This window comes from Schistocerca cancellata, chromosome 1, assembly GCF_023864275.1.
Source record: "Schistocerca cancellata isolate TAMUIC-IGC-003103 chromosome 1, iqSchCanc2.1, whole genome shotgun sequence".
Lineage (NCBI taxonomy): Eukaryota > Metazoa > Arthropoda > Insecta > Orthoptera > Acrididae > Schistocerca > Schistocerca cancellata.
Genome location: NC_064626.1, coordinates 256,412,388 through 256,425,143, shown reverse-complemented (window position 1 = coordinate 256,425,143; position 12,756 = coordinate 256,412,388). Strand labels below are relative to the sequence as shown.

Here is a 12,756-nt window from a genome sequence, read left to right as displayed (position 1 = left end):
CGAGCTGCAAACGTGGCCGACCACAGGGCGATCAAGGTCGCAGTGGCCGACCACGTCGTCGACGCACAGCCGGCGCGTGATAAGGCACGTTCCGTCGGAAGGATGAAGACGACCAAGGCACTCCTCAGGGGGTTACCTTGGTGCTGCGACGAGGCAGCGGTCCGGGAAGGGCTGCTGCGAGCCGGGTTTGGTTGCGCAGCCGCAAGGTTGCACAACCGGACCAACAGGAAGAGGGCGCCGCTCTATGCCGTGACCGTGCAGACGGTCGACGGCGGGAGTGACATCTTCGACTTGCGGAAGTTGCTGGGCTTCCCGGTTACGACGGAGGCTCTCCCGACCGCCATGGACCCTCAGCCCCAGTGCTTCAGGTGCCAGGGCGAGGGCCATGTTGCGAAGTATTGCCGCAACGCAGCGCGGTGCGTCAAGTGCTCAGGCGAGCACGACAGCCGCGCCTGCGACCGCGGCAGCAACGCTTTGCCGACTTGTGTCCGGTGTGGCGGCCCGCACGTCGCCAGTTGGCGCGGTTGTGCGGCTTTCTCAAGTCGCAGCCGTGCCGGGGGCGGCGAAGCGGCCGCGGCCGCACCGACGCAACAGCAGAACAGAAGACGACGTCGGAAACGGTGTAGGGCGCAGAGCAGCCCGGCGCAGCTGAGGGACGGCGCAGTAGCAGATCCACCTGCCAGGGGCAGGGACGACCGCTCGGAAACGGGCAGCCAGGACGCAGCTCGCTCTCCCGTGAAGAGATGTGACCTCGACCTCGGGGCCGCCGTGAAGGAGGCCACAGCAGCCCTCAAAGCCGTCATGGCGGCGGAGAGGGCTGCCTTCGCAGCCGCCGTGGCTGCAGAGAAGGAAGAGGCCTTGAGGCAACTGCGTGCAGTCTTCGCCCAAGGCCTCAGCGCAGTCGTACCTGCGCCTATCCCAGCGGTTGCCCCAGCAGCACCGCAGGTGAAAGGTGCAAAAGCCAATAGGGCAGTCTTCATCGCACAAGCGTCGCCAAGCTGCCGCGCCGAACTTTTATGTTACAGGGAGTAAGCCACCGCCGCCGGCCCAGGAGACTACAAGCGAGCCCAGCCGCAGCACCGGACTGACCCAGCTAACGACCACGCAGTACATAGGTAACGTTGCACGATACCTCACGCTAACCACCCCTCACCTTGCATGCTCTGTCGCAGCTAGCAAGCCGCTACTGCCCTTACTACCCGTCCTACTGTCGCAGAGGTTTTTTTCCCTTGGCGCTGGCCTTGGCACTTTTTTTCCTCTGCTCTTACAACCGCTACCCTTCGATCGTTTTCGACCACTTCTATCTCCTGATGGACCATGTTAATGAGTAGTCTTACCCAGACGCATGGATAACATCACAGCCTGCATCCTGTGACGCCTGATTCAAAAACTAACATGTTTACGGAGGTGACAGTAGAACTTTTGGTTTGGTCACCACGTTGGTGTGGGCGTGGAGGGGCCCAATCCTGTCAAAGAAGCGTACCCGCCGACCTGCTCGTGTGTGTCTATGCGGTACTTGCTGGGGCGATGTCTGCTGACTGGACGGTGTTGGCACGAGAGAAACTGTTTCCTCCGATATCTTCGGTGCTAGCTTGTTTGCTGGGTGAGGTACTTCGTTACCGGCAGCAAGCATTTAAGCTGGCTTGACTCTTTCTATTGACACCACCGTTAACTTCCTATTATAGGAGATTTGCGTCGTATGCGTGTTTCGCCGCGAAACTTCGTAAGGCCCCGAATACGGTTGTTGCAATGATGGTTTGACGATGTCTGATCTCAATATAATGTGGGTACAACTGCTCAAGTCTTTGTGCATGAAAGTTGGTTGACGTCCAAGCCTAGTGCCTGGAATTGTGCCCAGACGCGACACTTGTTGTCGTAACTGCGCAAATTCTCCTGTCGTAGGACTCCTGTCTTCAATGAAGTCCGCTGGGACATGGATATTCTGGCCACACACCATTCCTGCGGTAGACGTGCCTAAGTCAGGCTTGTAAGCAATGCGCAAACCAAGTAATACCAAAGACAGAGCCTGTGTCCATTTATCCTCCTGACACACAAGAGCTGTTTTTAAAGTCCGATGCCAACTTTCAACCATACCGTTACTCTTGGGATGATAACTGGTAGTTTTGTGGTGATTCATTCCGCACAGCTTGGCTAACTGTTGAAATAAAGTTGACCCAAACTGTCCCTCTCTATCCGTGGTTACATGTACGGGACAACCAAAACGCGCTATCCACACGCTTATCAAGGTCTTTGCTGTCGCTTCTGCTGAAATGTCCGCTATCGGAACGGCTTCTGCCCAACGGGTATATCGATCAGTTAGCGTAAGAAGGTAGCGGAAACCATCTGACGGCGGTAATGGTCCCACCAAGTCAAGATGGACATGAACGAATCTTTCGCAAACGTCAGGATCCCTAACGGAGGGCCGGCCGAAGTGGCCGTGCGGTTAAAGGCGCTGCAGTCTGGAACCGCAAGACCGCTACGGTCGCAGGTTCGAATCCTGCCTCGGGCATGGACGTTTGTGATGTCCTTAGGTTAGTTAGGTTTAACTAGTTCTAAGTTCTAGGGGACTAATGACCTCAGCAGTTGAGTCCCATAGTGCTCAGAGCCATTTGAACCCTAACGGAGGATGGGCGTGACGATCCACAGGCCAAACATTCTTGCGCCCATCTCCTGAATTCTTTGTTTACTCCGAGCCATACAAACGTTCTGCGACCAGGCGGACCGTGCTCCTGATGCCAGGATGGGCAGGATCGTGAACGCTACGAAATGCTCGTCTGCGGTAGTCTGTTGGCACAAATGGGCGCTTTCTACCTGTAGAGACGTCGCGCCAAACTTTGAGACTCGAGTTCGGTAATCTAATTTGTACTAGATGGAGACCCGTATTCTCGTTCAAGAGGAAATGCTGCAACTATGCATCCTTATCTTGTGCCACTGCGCACTCGTGAAAGTTAATAGTTTTGGATATGCCAGTTATCTGGGAAAGATAATCTGCTGCAAAATTGTCTGCCCCTGCTGTCTGCCGTATGTCGGTTGTGAATTGAACTATAAATTCTAGACCGCGCGGGGTAGCCGCGCGGTCTGTGGCGTCCTGCACGGGTTGGGTTGGGTTGTTTGGGGGAAGAGACCAAACTGCGAGGTCATCAGTCTCATCGCATTGGGGAAGGATGTCGGCCGTGCCCTTTCAGAGGAACCATCCCGGCATTTGCCTGGAGCGATTTAGGGAAATCACGGAAAACCTAAATCAGGATGGCCGGACGCGGGATTGAACCGTCGTCCTCCCGAATGCGAGTCCAGTGTGCTAACCACTGCGCCACCTCGCTCGGTGCGTCCTGCACGGTTCGCGTGGCTCCTCCTGTCGGAGGTTCGAGTCGTCCCTCGGGCATGGGTGTTTGTGTTGTCCTTAGTGTAAGTTAGTTTAAGTTGGGTTAAGTAGTGTGTAAGCTTAGGGACCGATGACCTCGGCAGTTTGGCCCCATAAGATCTTACCACGAATTTCCAAAATATAAATTCAACCTATCTGTGTTGCCTCGGAGAACTGTGCTTGCCTCGCTGTTTGAGAACGAACGTTAAGGGCTTATGGTCCGTGAAAACGGTGGTCTTTGGCTTCTACTGACTTTCTTAAATATTTGATTGCCTCAAAAACCGCCAGCAACTCGCGATCATATGCACTCCAATTTCTTTGCTGCGCATTTAATTTTTTGGATAAAAATGCCAAAGGCTGCCACTCAAAAGTAACATATTGATGCAGCACTGCTCCTATGGCTGCCTGACTTGCATCGACAACAATTGCCAAAGATGCGGCAGGATCAGGGTGTGCTAGAAGCGTTGCGTCAAGTACACTTTGCTTCACTGCCTCGAACGAACGTTGCATTTCCATAGATCACTGAATTCTGCGCTTACCTTTAGCGTTGGTACCTGCGAATGCTGCTGTCAACGGCTCCTGTTTCTCCGCCGTCCCTGGTAAGTGCCGCCTGTAGAAATTTACCATTCCTAGAAATATTCGTAATTATCGGTATGTAGTCGGGGTGATACTTGCTGTAACGCTTGCACCTTCTCCGGCGTTGGAGTAATTCCTGTTGCGGTAACTAAATACCCTAAAAAGGGTCATTTGGTTTTGTCCTAGGACACACTTCTTGCAATTAATGGCCACATCATAATCACTGAGACGTTGAAAAACCTGTGTCAGATGATCCTTATGCTCGGCTGTAGTTTTAGAAAATACTAGAATGTCGTCAATCTAAGCGAAACAAAAATGCAGGCTACGCAAAACCTCGTCGATAAACCTTTGCCATGTCTCGGCTGCATTTTTAAGTCCAAAAGACATATATATATATATATATATATATATGTTCTAAAAGGCCAAACGGGGTAGTTACGGCTGTCTTTGGGACGTCTTCTGCCGCCACTGGAATTTGCATATAATCTCTCGCACAATCCACTACACTGAACACGTGTGATCCCGCTAGCAAATTGTTAAACTCTGTAAACTCGGAACCGGGTACTTATCTAGTATTTTCCTTGCGTTTAGTGCCCGGAAATCGCCACAAGGTCTCCAGATTTTATCTTTCTTGGGAACTAAATGCAACGCCGAAGCCCACGGGCTGTCAGACGGACGGAACATGTTTTCCTTCAACAATTTCTCAACTTCTTGTTTTGCTATTACTAGGCGGTCAGGTGGTAATTTCCGTGGCCGTGCAGACACTGGTGGACCTGGTGTGGTTTTGATGAAATGCTGCGTATTATGTTTCACATCTTTCTTCTCGTATTGTGGCGTAACAATCTCAGAAAAGTGTTTCCGAAGTGCCAAAAACACGGAGTCAGCCATAGTAGAATTCACAAAAGTTGTACTTGATGCTCTTGATAAAGATGAGTGTGTCATAGGCATATTTTTGGATCTTTCTAAGGTGTTTGATACAGTCGACCACAAGATTCTATTAAATAAATTAGAAGCATTAGGAATAAGAGGGGTAGCTAATGATTGGTTTCGATCATACCTAGCAGATAGGGTACAAAGAGTAGAGATAACACATACTTCAAATAGATCTAAACATTTAGTAAAACACTTATCAGAACCAAAATACATTAATAGAGGGGTTCTGCAAGGCTACATATTAGGACCAATACTATTCCTGATATATATCAATGACTTTCCCAGTAGTGTTACTCATCGTGAAAAAATTCTCTTCGCTGATGACAGCAATGTTATAGTCACTGAGGAAACAAGAGAACACCTTGCCGAGAAAGGAAATGAAACTCTCAAGGATGTTTATGATTGGTCACTAAGCAATAAAGTGACATTGAACATAAAGAAAACTAATTCTATGAATTTCAGTTTGAAGAGGAAAATGACAGTGTTAAATTAAATGTGGATGGCACCTCTATAGGCTGTGAAACAAATGCAAAATTTCATGGAATAATGACAATGTTAAATTAAATGTGGATGGCACCTCTATAGGCTGTGAAACAAATGCAAAATTTCATGGAATGGATATTGATTCTCATTTGAAGTGGTGCGAACACACAAAGGTACTTGCAAACAGAATGTTATCAGCATGTTATCCCTTAGAATCCTGTCAACAGTGTGTAACATGCAGTGTCTTTTAGTTGCATATTATTCATAAGTACACTCTATTCTTATTTATGGCTTTCATTTTTGTGGAACCAATGCACAGAATATGAACACAATTTTCAAACTCCAGAAAAGAGCCATAAGATAATAACCAAAAATACTAGTCGAGCTCATTGTAAAGATCTGTTCAAAATACTGGGGATTTTAATTGCTCCCTGTGAATACATTTACCAGTCAGTTGTAGACATCAAAAATAACATTGGTAATTACTGTACAAACAGCTCTGTCCATGACCATGCAACATGAGATAGACTCAACTTACATTTACCAAGAAAAAATAAACATAAAATTCAAAACAGTATTTTCTAACAAGGAATAAAACTGTACAATAAATTACAAAAAGAGATTAAAGAAATTGCGAAAATACACTTATTTAAAAAGGCAGCTAAAAAGTACCTGTTATGCAATACATTTTATATATTGAAGGATTACTTGGATAAAACAGAGTAGGAGTTTGATAAAAAAATGTTATACAAATAAATAATAACAATTGTTGTTATAAAACATCCAACATTCCACATAACACATTCAGTTTATGATTTTTCCTTCTGTATCGTTTCTAGAAACACTTACCCCCATAGCACAATACTGATACCTCTGCTTTTTTTTGAGCTCAACATCTCACTCATTATGGAGGGATGCTGACTCAGTTTTTCAGGATAGCAAATGGGAAGTTGAGGTACAGAAAATAGCCCAGAGATCACCAGTTTGTGTATGTATGTATGTGTGTGTGTGTGTGTGTGTGTGTGTGTGTGTAGTGAGTGAAGTGTTATGAAACAATGTGTGTATAGTGTGTGCAGTGACTGATAGTGAGATATGAGTGAACAGCGTGTCATTACATTAATAAATAAGTTATTTGTAAAAAAAAGTATTGTATACCAGGAGTAAATCTAACGATTGTTTCTGACTAGAAGCCTGTAAATATATGTGTATACGAATTAGCTTATTTTAAATTGGTCTAAGCTTGTAAATACTTAAATACATGTCCTATATCCTTCTAAAAAGAGATCTACGGATGAATAAAGCTACTACTACTACTACTACTACATAATGTTGTGGGTAGAGGAAACCAAAGACTGCAATTCATTGGCAGACACTTAGAAGGAGAAACAGGTCTACTAAAGAGACTGCTTACACCACGCTTGTCCGCCCTATTCTGGAGAATTGTTGGGCGATGTGGGATCCGCATCAGGTGGGACTGACGGATGACATCGAAACAGTACAAAGAAGGGCAGCTCGTTTTGTATTAGCGCGATATAGGGGAGATAGTGCCACAAACATGATACGCATGATACGTGAATTAGAGTGGCAATCATCAAAACAAAGGCGTTTTTCGTTGCGACGGGATCTTATAGTGAAATTTCAATCACCAGTTTTCTCCTCCGATTGCGAAAAAATTGTGTTGGCACTCACCTACATAGGGAGAAATGCTCATCACGATAATATAAATCAGAGCTCGCACAAAAAAATTTAAGTGCTCGTTTTTCCCGTGCGCCGTTCGAGAGTGGAACGGTAGAGAGACAGCTTGAAGGCAGAGATTAGCAGAGTAGTCATGTACCGGGTGATCAAAAAGTCAGTATAAATTTGAACACTGAATAAATCACGGAATAATGTAGATAGGGAGGTACAAATTGACACACATGCTTGGAATGACATGGGGTTTTATTAGAACCAAGAAAATACAAAAGTTCAAAAAATGTCCGACAGATGGCCCATCAGAATAGCAATAATTAGCATAACAAAGTAACACAAAGCAAAGATGGTGTTCTTTACAGGAAATGCTCAATGTGTCCACCATCATTCCTCAACAATGGCTGTAGTCGAGGAATAATGTTGCCAACAGCACTGTAAAGCATGTCCAGAGTTATAGTGAGGCATTGGCGTCGGATGTTATCTTTCAGCATCCTTAGAGATGTAGGTCGATCACGATACACTTGCGACTTCAGGTAACCCCAAAGCCAATAATCGCACGGACTGAGGTCTGGGGACCTGGGAGCCCAAGCATGACGAAAGTGGCGGCTGAGCACACGATCATCACCAAACGACGCGCCAAGAGATCTGTCACGCGCTGTCTGTCGGACATTTTGTGAACTTTGTTTTTTTTTTTTTTTTTTTTGTTCATTCCAAGCATGTGTGTCAATTTTTACCTCTCTATCTACATTATTCCGTGGTTTATTAAGTTTTCAAATTTATACTGACTTTTTGATCACCCTGTATATGAATTACAGGATTTTAAAAAAAAGTGCACCTTTGAATTTGTTGCTCAGCGTGGTAGTAGTGCAGTTTGTGAGCCAATGACAGTAGTTCAGGCTCTATCGGCAGCTCCATCGAAACAACATACCTAGGGGCTGGGTTACGCACGGGCCAGCCCGGCGCGGCACTGTCATTTCGCCTCCCACCCGCCGCCGAGCGACGATCAAGGTGCACCAGAGACACGCGAAGGGCAGCCGCAGCGCCGCCGTAGCCGGCCACAGCAAGTGCGGCCCGTAATTACTGAAGGACGCCTCCTATTCGATAAGCCGCCTGCGCCAGCCAGCATCCGCCAGCTGGCCAGCGAAGTGGACGCCCGCACGCCAGTCTACGCCGCGACGCCGTGACAGGTACGTTCTCGTGTTCTTCCGCACTGCCTACTGCTGGAACAGAAATCTCCCTGGCGGAAACGCGTCGGACATATCATCGTGACGAATCTGCTACTCATCTGTGGCTGTGGATGATTTTGTCAGTGAAATTCTGCCCTGAAGTGCGGGGAGAAAGGAGGGGGAGGTAGGAACGAAAGTAAGTCAATCTAGATCGCAGAGTAGGAATATCTAAGGGGTTAGCATACTCAACTGTGCATGCCACCAACAGCAATCTGCGACAGTAACGTGGATTTCGTATAACGCACTTTTGTTTTAACATTTTGCGCTAAGACCAAACTTTAAATTCACACGCATTTGCCCTGTTTTTACACATTTACTTATTGGTAACAGCAAAGATGAACAATTGTTGCTGCTACAAATGCAAATCCGAACTCGTCAGAGGAGCAAGAAGTTTTCATGGATGAATAGTATCACAGAGGTTTAAGTAAGGTTGTCATACCAGTAAGAGGCGCTCGTGTCTAGAAATATCGAGACACAATGTAATAAAGGGGCAATATAGTATGGCTAATTTATGGGACTGCGTGGACATATACTTAAGAGCCAAATGTGAAATAATTTCGGTAGTGTGGGAGTCTGCTCCCAGCCACGCCTTTATTGTATGATTATATGATAGCGGAACAAACACTGGTAGCAGTTACTTCTGTAAAATATCTGGGAGTATGCGTACGGAACGATTTGCAGTGGAATGATCATATAAAATTAATTGTTGGTAAGGCGGGTGCCAGGTTGAGATTCATTGGGAGAGTCCTTAGAAAATGTAATCCATCAACAAAGGAGGTGGCTTACAAAACACTCGTTCGACCTATACTTGAGTATTGCTCATCAGTGTGGTATCCGAATCAGATCGGGTTGACAGAGGAGATAGAGAAGATCCAAAGAAGAGCGGCGCGTTTCGTCACAGGGTTATTTGGTAAGCGTGATAGCGTTACGGGGATGTTTAGCAAACTCAAGTGGAACACTCTTCAAGAGAGGCGCTCTGCATCGCGGTGTAGGTCCAGGTTTCGAGAGGGTGCGTTTCTGGATTAGGTATCGAATATATTGCTTACCCCTACTTATACCTCACGAGGAGATCACGAATGTAAAATTAGAGAGATTCGAGCGCGCGCGGAGGCTTTCCGGCAGTCGTTCTTCCCGCGAACCATACGCGAGTGGAACAGGAAAGGGAGGTAATGACAGTGGCACGTAAAGTGCCCTCCGCCACACACTGTTGGGTCGCTTACGGAATATAAATGTAGATGTAGATGTGTACACATTTCGTACAATGCTCACCCTCCGATAAGAAAACATGGTAACTGACGGATGATCATCGAGTGAAACAGAAGTAATATCTGGCGTTCTCCAAAGAAGTGTTCTAGGCCCTCTGTTGTTCCTGATCTATATAAACGATTTAGGAGAGAGCCTGAGTAACCTTCTTAGATTGTTCCCAGATCATGCCGTCATTTACCGTCTCGTAAAGTCATCAGAGGATCAAAAACAATTGCAAAATGATTTGAACAAGAAATCTGTATGATGCGAAAAATGGCAATTGACTGAATAATGAAAAGCGTAAAATCATGTACATGAGTACCAAAAGGAATCCGCTGAATTACGGTTACACCATAAATCACACAAATTTAAGGGTTATAAATTCAATTAAATACTTATGGATTACAATTACGAAAACTTAAATTGGAATGGTCACATAGATGATGTTGTGGGAAACCTAACCAAAGACTGAGATTTATTGGCAAAACACTTAGAAAATGCAACGGGTCTACTAAAGAGACTGCCTACTCTACGCTTGTCCGTCCTCCTCTGGAGTACTGTTGTGTGGTGTGGGATACGCATCTAGTATGATTGACAGAGGACATCGAAAAAGCTCAAAGAAGAGGAGCTCGTTTTGTATTATCACGAAACAGGGGGAGAGTGCCACGAATATGATACCCGAATTGGGGTGACGGTCATTAAAACAAAAGCGTTCTTCGCTGCGGGAAGACCTTTTCGTGAAATTTCTATCACCAGCTTTCTCCTCAGCATGTGAAAATACTTTGTGACACCCATCTGCATCGAGAGAAATGATCTTCTTAAGAAAACAAAAGAAATCAAAGCTTGCAGATTTAAGGGTTCGTTTCTCCCATGTGCTGTTCGAGAGTGGAATGGTAAAGTAACAGCTTGAATGTGATTCGATAAACCTTCTGCCAGGCACTTAATTGTGAGTTGTACAGTAATCATGTAGATGAAGAACTATGTGACAGAGAACTATGTGCCAGTCTGAGTCATTTCTTTCGGATTATACAGATCTCACGGTCATTTTACTTATTTTAAAGTAACCTCAGTACAAAATCATACTACTATAAGAGGCTATATGCGGATAAATATATTTTTTGCGATTAATATATTGTTTCCCTAAGGATGGATGAAGTCAAAAAGATTATAACAGGAAGCAAAAACAGAAGAACTTCGTCCTTAAAAATATTTAAAAGTGCGATATTTGCTGCATGTTTTCTTTCCATATTCGAAGTTTTTCGGGACGCTATAATTAAGAACCCATTTCGTAATGTTGCTGCAGCGTATTTTTTTTAAAACGATGGCTCGGCATTACGATAAAGTCCAGTACAAAATCTAAAACCTGGCGGTGGCTACACTCCATTACTCTGCAGCAAAAATTTGCGACGTGTGGGCTATGAAAGGTGGCACCAACAAGTGGAAGGACCTTGCATTTATCTCCTCAAAGCTCTCTGCCAAATTCACTCTAGATATGACTCGCCTATATTAAGTGATTTAAGCTGGTTCGCTACACCGTGTACATGTAGTTCTAAGTTACTCATTTTGGCAGCTGTTGTTGATTCGAATTCTGGAACATTTGCTTTGTCTTCTTTGGTGATGGAACTGAGGGAACTATATTTGGTAATTCCACTTTAGTGCCCTGTCATCAGTAACATAACCGTTGCTGTCGCGTAATGTAGGTATTGATAACGCCCCTGTGCTTTTCTGCTTTCTTTTTCATATCCGTCGATTAGTCAGGTCTGATGAGTTATCTCTGTGAAGCCTACTCCTGCAAATATTATGAAATACTAGCTGACCCGGCGAACTTTGTTCCGCCTTAAAGCCAATAAATAATCAGATTTTGGATGTTAAGTTCAATTTTTTATTAGGAAATAAAAATAAAAGATTAAGTATTTTAATGATTCTTTATTCCTTATGTTTTTTGGTGCATAGCTTCCACTCTTCAATTAAGTACCTTGTGATACAAGACAATTTTTGTTTTGTTATCAGGCGCAAGAACAAAAAACGCAGATGGTCTTCCGACCCGTGAACATGCCACACATAATTTACCACGTGAAAAACATGGATATTCCAGATTTAAACCACAAACTACATGTTGATTTCTGTTGTTCGCTCGACGATTTCGCATTGCCAAGCGAGCCGTTTCACGGGCTGCCTCACTTTGCTCTTGTGAATGAGAAGCACGAAGTCGAGCCATACTAACGCGGGGCTCTTCACGGGCAATTTGTTGTTCTTCTTCAGTCCTTTCATTCGCAATGTTTTGTATCCTTCTTGCATTACGGCTTTGTCGAGAAATATTCGATCGTCTTGGTGGTTCAAAGGAAATACAAATTATTTCTTTAAATTTTTAATTAATGATATATACTGATACTTAACCGTAGACGTTTAGCTCTCATATTCCATGTCAGATGCGTTTTTGTTATACCACGCTTTATAGTGACGTTTAGCTGACATTTGCGTTTTGTTATTCCATGCCAGATGCGTTTTTGTTATACCACGTTTTATAGCGGTCGAAGGGGATAAAAAGTATCCTATGCCCGTTTCCTGGTTCTAAGCTACCTATCCACCAGTTTTCAGCCAAATCGGTCCACCCGTTCTTTAGTTATAAATAGTGTAACTAACACGACTTTCTTTTATACAAATAGATATCCGACCGGGAAAATCCTGGAGAAAGAAGAAACGATTTATTTTTGTTCAGACAGTGAAACTGCATGCCGGTAAAAACGAAACAATGGACCATGTTATAGAAAACGTACAATATCTGTATTCGAATGTGTAAGTGATTCAGGTATTACTGAGTCCAAGGCGGGAGAACAGATTATCTTTGTGAGTTATATTACTGACGCGGGTGTTGTTATTTAAATGCCATTAAGTTATTACCGGTACCTGAATTGTAGAGGTCTTTCACTTGCCGCTGATTTTTCAGAAAGCGATTAACATCCAGCCACTCGCAAGAAAAGCTAACATGCTTTGAGTTGCGGTTTGAATGTTTAAATATATTGTATTTGGGGTGACAGTCATGAAAACTACTTTCCTTGTGCCCTTCTCTCATGGACGTCTACAAAAACGTTTTTATATCGTCGTAAGTGTCCGCCTCCGTAGCGCAGCAGTAGCGTTACTGCCTACCACGCAAGGGGGCTCGGGTTCGAATCCCGGCAGGGGACTGGATGTTGTATGTCTTTCATCATTACTGAAGTGGCGTCAACTAAAAAGACTTGCAAT

General features: G+C 44.9%; 1 protein-coding gene across 5 annotated transcripts in view; it reads left to right on the top strand.

Moving 5' to 3' along the window:
• The first annotated feature begins 764 nt into the window (after positions 1-764).
• Positions 765-12,756, top strand: part of LOC126159422 (fatty-acid amide hydrolase 2-A-like) — a 193,262-nt gene continuing 181,270 nt past the window's right edge. For 2 of the 5 annotated variants that reach the window (XM_049916620.1, XM_049916556.1), the window contains exon 1: positions 8,220-8,404. The gene's annotated coding sequence lies outside the window, so the exon portion shown is untranslated. Of the gene's footprint in view, positions 1,116-8,091; positions 8,405-12,756 lie in introns of those variants that run through there. The other 3 variants (XM_049916571.1, XM_049916536.1, XM_049916564.1) reach the window with 3 other exon arrangements.